General features: G+C 36.4%; 1 pseudogene; it reads left to right on the top strand.

Annotated features, from left to right (window-relative positions):
- Positions 1-3,094: 3,094 nt before the first annotated feature.
- LOC144251942 (elongin-B-like) lies at positions 3,095-5,051 on the top strand (annotated as a pseudogene).
- The last annotated feature ends 3,252 nt before the right edge of the window (positions 5,052-8,303 follow it).

The raw sequence follows: 8,303 nt of genomic DNA, 5'->3' as shown, positions 1-8,303 counted from the left end.
TTTATTCTCTTCTGTGTTCCCCTATCCTTGTGTGTCTTAAGAACTTTAAGACAATTCATGACAAATATCTAAACACTTTGTCTTCATTGTCTAGTATGTCACTTGAATCTTTGCTTATAAAAGATTGAATGGCTGGAGATACAGTTTAATGGTAGAACATTTGCTTGGCATGCACTGGTCCTGGATTTGACTCCCCAGCCTTGCCAAAATAAAATGAAGAAATTTGAAAACCATCTCAGCTTTCTTTTATTCAGCTACATGAGTCTTACTTGAAAGGTTAATATGTAACAAGCATTAACACCCTCATAAATGTTATAACTAAAAACATTAACAACCACAGGATTACAGTGGAGTATTTAGAAACTACCCTTTCTCTAGCTCTGACTTAATATTTCAGCTTGATTTGTACTATAGTTAGATTAATCAATATAATTTTTTTTAAAGTATTGGAGATGGAGCATAGGGGTGAACACCTGTAATCCCAGAAACTCCAGAGGCTGAGGCAGGAGGATCACAAGTTTGCATAAGGCCAGATGCAGCCCTAAGCAACTTAGTGAGACCCTAAGCAACTTAGTGACCCTGTTGCAAAATAAAAAAATTAATTAAAAGGGCCAGGGATGTTGCTCAGTGGTAAAACACCTCTGGGTTCAATCCCCAGTACCATAAAAAAATAAAAATTAAAAAATAAAAAGATATTTGAGGACTAGCTAAAGAAGAGATATATTTTCTACTTAAAACCCCGGATTCCTTTATGAATACAAAGATCATGAACATTTTACTTTCTAATAGAGCAAGAACAGGGAACATATGTGTTGAGTGTTCAAGTGGTAAAGTCATTCATTTGGCACACTTAGGTTTTCATTTTCCCATTTCTCTAATAAGGGACTGGATTCTGCTAGTGTGCTGAGTTTGGGAGGCAAAGGTTGTTCTCATTTTGATTAAGTGGAGTTATAAAAAATGTCTTATGACTAAAGGTTAGTCCTAAAATTATAATTGGTAGTAGATTAAGATTTCCATACGGGGTAGTTAGACGAACATGGCAATTTGATTTCATGTGACATTTATTTTCAGCATCTAAAGTTTTGCTCTGACATATACCATAGGGATGTTTGTTAAGAATACTGTCCTGTATTTTCTCCTAACAATTCATTATGTATGTTTCATCTGCACATTGATTTAATGTTCTTTGAAAGTGCTTAACTTTAGGACTCTATCGGCCTGAATTTTAAAAAATGTCCCAAGTTTACTGTTCACTATATCATTTATATTAATTATGAAGTTATGCTCATTATTTTAAAGGAACCCCTTACAAACTACAAAGAAATCTCCCCAATTTATATTATATTTAGTTAAAAGGTATATCATTACTCTTTGATTATAGCTTATGTGCTGCTTATTTTTTAAATAAATATTGTGATGCTTATATTTTACTTTTTCTGATAAGCAAATGAAATAATGTGACTATTTTGAAAAAGAATGTCATATTTGTGTGTGTTAGTTAAGAAACTGATTATTTTCTTTCTTAACTATCTGAAGTTAGAGACATCATCATTTGACTTGTTTATAGACAGCAGGCCCTAATATTATTTACTGCTCTGATAATACCTTACTAGAGTCATTATAGTCTTGTTGAAATGCCATATAAATAGAACCATAAAAGTATTTACAAAGTTTTTAGAAGATGATTTTATAGAAAAGTTATTCTTGTTATTTCAAAATGTTTTCTCTACTTAAAAAAAAGAAATCTTAAATCCCTTAAAGGGTAGAGGGAGATTCAATGCTAAATTTGCTTTTTCATGTGGTTCAACAGTTTTAGTTCCTATTTATGGCACCTCCATTTTAGTTTCAAACTCATGTTTAAATTTATTTATTATTAAGCTTTTTCAATTACCCAGCTTTATCTAATATATTGATAAACAGAAATAGTAAAATACCCGCCAAGAAAACCTCCTTTCAATCTTTGACCCTATCTTTTCCTATAGTAGTGTACTAGTATCTCTAGGAAGGAAACCTATAGTAAGTTTGACCTGCCCCTTTATCATTTTGACCACGTGATGATTAAGACTTCCTTATTCTTTTTTTTTTTAATCAAACTGCACACATCATAATTATAGATTCCAAGCTGGGCGTGGTGGCAAATGCCTATAATCCCAGAGGCTCCAGAGGCTGAGACAGGAGGATTACAAATTCAAAGCCAGCCTCAGCAACTTAGTGAGGTGCTAAGCAACTCAGTGAGACCCTGTCTCTAAATAAAATACAAAATAGGGCTGGGGATGTGGCTCAGTGGTCAAGTGCCCCTGAGTTCAATCCCCAGTACCCCCAAATAAATAAATAGAATATAGATTCCCTTTCTATTTCTGGTCCTCCAACTTCTTGGCTACTCAAGTTGTTAATACTTTTCATGGTTTAAAATTATTTTCATGGTTGTTCAGCTAGGTGTGGTGGCACACACCAGTAATCCCAGCTACTCAGAAGGCTAATACAGGAGGATTGGAAGTTTAAGGTCACCCTGGGCAATTTATTGAAACCCTGTCTCAACATAAACAATAAAAAGGGCTGGTGCTGGTAGAGTGCCCCTGTGCTTAATTCCCAATACTGGAAAGAAGAAAAAAGTATCTGTGTATTTGTTTACTCTCTAATTCATACACTTCCCCAAATTTCTCTCTCTAATTTTAAGTAAGAGCTTGATGAGCCATGACTGGATTAACTTGTGGGGGTAACAAAACTAGTTGCTCAGCCTGGAGCAGTGTCACATATCTATGATCCCAGCGGCTCAAGAGCTTGAGGCAGAAAGATAGAGAGTTCAAACCCAGCCTCATTAAAAAGTGAGGTGCTAAACAACTCAGTGAGACCCTGGCTCTAAATAAAATACAAAATAGGGCTGGGGATGTGATTCAGTGGTCCAGTGCCCCTGAATTCAATCCCTGGTACCCCCCCCCCCAAAAAAAAAGGTTACTCGGTAAAATCTGAAACAGACCTTAAGGCAAAGCTGGAACAAGTCAGCAGAGGGTTAAACAAATGAGAATGAGTGTAGAACTTGTTCCTGACTGAAGTGTCAATCAGAAGAGAAACAACAGAGAGGAGGATGATGGCAATGAGGTACAAACTGGGAGTCAGAGGCACAGAGTGGAATAAGCAGATTCTTAAGGTAGGAAGGAAATGTTCTTACAGATTCTTCATGGCTTAAGAGCAGCCAACAGTAACTTCCAATAGGCCACTGGAGGACTATGGATAGAACTGAATTGGCTTAGGACATCAAGACAGTTCAGATGTGTTTGTCAATCCACAATTGTTTGTACATCCACTAATGCAGGTATATGTAATACAAAAAAAAAAAAAAAACCTGAGTCATTGTATTTGGTAAATTAGTGAGGTACTGTTTCATATTATATATAACTTTTTGAGGGCAAACAAAATTTAAATTCTTGAAATTTTTAGTTGTAGATGTCACAATATCTTTATTTATTTTTACGCAGTGCTGAAAATCAAACCCAGTGCCTCACATGTGCTACACAAGCACTCTACCACTGAGCCACAACGCCAGCCCCCCAATTTAAATTCTTTTAAGACATTTTACCCCAATGATGAAGTCAGACTTATAAAATATCTTATAAAAATGTAAATATACCGTGGAAAAGATGGTGAATACCTGCAACAAGTGATTTCTTATTCTTGATATAAATATTTGGATTTATTTATTTATTTTTTTGAGTCGGGGGTCTTGTTAGGTTACCCAGGGTGGCCTTGAACTTGTTGGCTCAAGTGATCCTCATGCCCCAGCTTCCCAAGTAGCTGGGACTAACATGCATGAACCACCATACTGGTTCCTAAATCTTTGAAATGTTTCTTGAATTGACAATTTCTTTTGATTAGAAAGAACAGTTAAACTTTAATGGGATTAAGAACAAGATAGTATATATGAGAAAAACTAACCTAAGGTACAAATATAATATGCTGCATTAGAAGGTATAAACCAATTATTCCCAAGAAAAGGATCTTAGAATTTTAAATTCAGTTTTCTAGTTATTATTTCATTCTCAGTATCCTTAGGAAATTCCTGGAAAACAAAATTAAAGGTGTAATTCTACCTGGTATAAAAAACCATGTAACATCTCTACTGGAATGTTTCATGTTAACTAAGACTAAAGTGATTTTGGAAAAGGATAAAAAAAAAAAAGGCTGGGGGGAATGAAACTTTTTGAGAGATAAAGACAGTGGTTTTTTTTTTTTTTTTTTTTTTTTTTTGGTTTTAGTTTTTGGATTTGATGCCTGAGATTGAATGGAGGGCTTCAGGCATGCTACTTTAACATTGAGCTACACTATCATCCCCAATATAGTTTTTTTTTTTTTTTTTTAATGAATCTTCTTAAGTTTTGAAAGTATTAAGTAAATAGGCTCTCAGGAAGATATAGTGGAGATGAACACAGATAGTGAATAAATGCTTAATATTAAAATTAGACCATGCCCTTTAAAGCTAAAAGAGGTAAATTTTAGGATAACTAAAGATTATTAGATAAGCATATGCTTCAGTGTGGCTAAATATTGCCTTAAGGTGATGTTTTTAATATCAAATACTGGGGCCGGGCCGGGGGCGGCGGGGGTGGGGGGCTCGCGGGGCGGCGGCGGGGCGCCCCCCGCAGGACGTGTTCCTCATGATGCGGCGCCACAAGACCACCATTTTCACGGACGCCAAGGAGTAGAGCTCCGCGTTCGAGCTGAAGCGCATCGTCGAGGGCATCCTCAAGCGACCGCCCGACGAGCAGCGGCTCTATAAGGATGACCAGCTCCTCGATGACGGCAAAACTCTGGGCGAATGTGGCTTCACCAGCCAGACAGCACGGCCACAGGCCCCAGCCACAGTGGGGCTGGCCTTCAGGGCAGATGATGCCTTTGAGGCCCTGCGCATCCAGCCCTTCTCTAGCCCACCCGAGCTTCCGGATGTTATGAAGCCTCAGGACTCAGGAGGCAGCGCCAATGAACAAGCTGGGCAGTGAGGGCCCCAGGCCCATCCCTGAGGCCCATTCCCCCCAATAAAAGAGATTTGGGTTTCTGCCTGGTTGCCGCCTCTTTCTCCACCCTCTCCCTCCCTATTCCCGGCATTGCCCTCCCTGGGATGGGTCTTGTTCCCCCACTTCTTTGGGCTCTTAACCAGACTTCTATGTTGACCAGCCTATCCTGGGCTGCCCTGAGAGCCAAATTACTCCCAGCTTTGGAGAGAAGGTCAGAATTCTGAGCCCTAGACCAGCCCAACACAGGAGGGGCAAAAGAAATCCAGCCTTTAAGGTGCACTTGCCACCCAATTTCCAGGTGTGTTTCCTTCAGTGTTAAGAGTGGGGTCCTACTTCATCACTGCCCCCCCCCACCCCAGGGCTTCAGGAGATCCAGGGCAAAGGCCTTGGGGACTTCCAGTCAGGGTGTAAGGTGAAGGTGGTTCTTCCATTTGCTCTCTCACCACTTAAAATAAACAATTTATAGACCCCCCCCCAAAAAATATCAAATACTTATTCTATGTTTTTGATTATTACCTGGCTTTAATACCTCCACCCAAATAAATACTCTTTAGAGACTCTCTGTACCTCTGCAGAGATTTTGAAGTTCTTATCATAGCAGACATAAAAATTGGTAGAATGACTATCATACATTAAATAAAAGTAAGTGCCCACTTTTATATTAAAACTAAGAAGATAGTTTATTAAATTCTGGTGATGAAGATTAAATGAATATTAATTTTTAAAATAACACTTTGGGGGGCTGGAGTTGTGGCTCAGTGGTGGAGCGCTCGCTTAGCAAGTGTGAGGCCCTGGGTTCGATGCTCAGCATCACATATAAATAAAGGTATTGTGTGCAACTACAACTAAAAAAAAAAAAAAAAAAAAAAAAATAACACTTTGGGCTGGGGATATGGCTCAAGCACTAGTCTGGCATGCGCGGGGCGCTGGGTTTGATCTTCAGCACCACATAAAAATAAAATAAAGATGTTGTGTCCACCAAAAACTAAAAAATAAATATTAAAAAAATTTCTCTCTCTCTCTCTCTCTCTCTCTCAAAATAAAATAAAATAACACTTCATTTTTTTATTGACGTTCATTGGCAAAATAATTTATTCAACAAATAACTTTTATTATTTAATAGAATATATAGAGGTTTGGCATAAGATTGGCATGTTATAATGATGTATTAGTCACATGACATTTTAGATAGAAAAGACAATGTTTTTAGTTTTGGCCAAACTAGGTGCCTGAACTTTGTTTCAAAGTTTCCATTTTGTAAAGCCTACTCAGTTGATTCTGGGAGTGAAGTAATGTTGCCACCTACTGGGAAAAGCATGGTAATGATGATAACAAAGGAACAAATAAAATATTTCTCCAGTTTAGGTGAATTGTGAAGTAAAACTTAAACTAATAAATCCACACATTACACCCCTCTTGATTTGTGGGTTTTTTTGTTTTTTAGCTTTTTCTTTCTCCTTTTCACATTTTTAAAAAATTGGTCCATTATAGTTGAACATATTGGTGGTATTTGTTGTTACATATTTGTACATGCACACAATATAACAACTATATAATTTGCCCAATATCACTCCCTGGCACTTTGGAACGGTGAGTATTTTTCTTAAAGAGTGCACACACATAAATCTTTTTCTTCTTCAATCTATGAACAATCACTTTTGTTTATCTTTTACTTTTCCATATTACCTTTTTCATAAGTTGATTTCCAAAATGACTATTTTTTTTCTTGACTTTCCATATAGGTTTTCTTTTTATCTTTGCTAAGGATTCAGCCTATCCAATTTTTAAGAATTTGGTTCAGGAAAATATTTCTCAATTACAATCAGAAACATTCACAACACAAATTTGTTAACTACAATACAACTAAACAATACAAATAAATTTTCTTAATGAGTGGATATGAAAATATCATTGACCTATACTCAGCCAACACTTAGAATTTCCCTGTATTTTCCCTATGTGCTCTCTTTTATTGATTATTTCCATAATTTTTCTCTTCATACCTAAACATAACTCTTTTAAGGCAGTGATTATGTCATTTTCATGCACATATCACTACATATCAAATCTTCTTATAACCTCATATGGTGGAAAGAAAGCAAGGCAAATCTCTAGAGTCTTCTTATAAGGGTACTAATCCCATTCATAAGGCTTCACTTTTATGACTTCATTACCTCCCACTTCTAAATACTATCACATTGGGAATTTAGATTTCAATGTACAAATTTGGGAGGGGGGACACAAAATGTATTCTAAATACACTGTATACTAAGTAATGGGCTAAGGGCCAAGTATTCTAAGTAATAGGCTAATGGCTTTGGGGAGAAGGGGCAGAAGAAAAGCACACAGATCCTGATATATGAATGATCCTGGGAATTTACAACTATCACATAAGGTATGTTAGAGAGACATTACATGCTAAGTAGTACAACATTGACCATATGTTCAACAAAAGTTTCAAAGAAGAGGAAGCCTTGTAGGTTGGGATCAATTAAGAAATGCTTCTGGATATGTTGAATTGAGACTTACATTTCCAGATATGAACAATAAAATGAGGTAAAAAATTAAGAGAGGTAAAAAATGAAAGCATATATATTTGGAAAGTGAAATATCATGAGATAAGACACAATTAATACAGAGAGAAAACTTTTCTATTTCTTCTTCAACTGATTTTCACAATTTCAAAATGTTGTGTACAGCTGCTCTATTATGCCAGCCACTGGCCACATGTGACTATTTAAATTTAATTAAGATAAAATAAATGTAAAAATTTGACTCCTCAGTTACACACTTGCTACATTTCAAATGATCAATATGCACATGTGGCTAGTGGATTTTTGTACTGAACAATGCAAATATAAAACATATTCATTATCATAAAAAGTTCTATTTTAAGTATTATGGTAATCACTATTAAATGCTTACTATATGAAAATCTCTCATGATCACATTTAATATTTACAGTAACTTTATGAAGTATATACTTATAGGTAAAAACATCAAGTTTCTAGAACTTAAGTATTTGTCCAGAGTCACATATTAGTAGCAGGACCATAATTTAGAATTTCAGCTGACTCCAAAAACTGATACTTTAGGCTGTGGAAAATAAGAGTGCTAGTGGGGGGGGGGGGGGAAATCAGTCATTTACCAGAGACAGTAACACCCTGACTTAAACATTTTGTGACAGGCAAAATCCAATAGGCTCTCAAATAAGTGAATAAACCCACAAGGTTGGTGTTTGAGGATAATGAATTAGATTATGTGTGCAAGTCTAGGGTAGCTCATATGTCTTTG

Source organism: Urocitellus parryii, chromosome 1 (assembly GCF_045843805.1).
Source record: "Urocitellus parryii isolate mUroPar1 chromosome 1, mUroPar1.hap1, whole genome shotgun sequence".
Taxonomy (NCBI): domain Eukaryota; kingdom Metazoa; phylum Chordata; class Mammalia; order Rodentia; family Sciuridae; genus Urocitellus; species Urocitellus parryii.
This window is presented reverse-complemented; position numbering and strand designations above follow the sequence as displayed.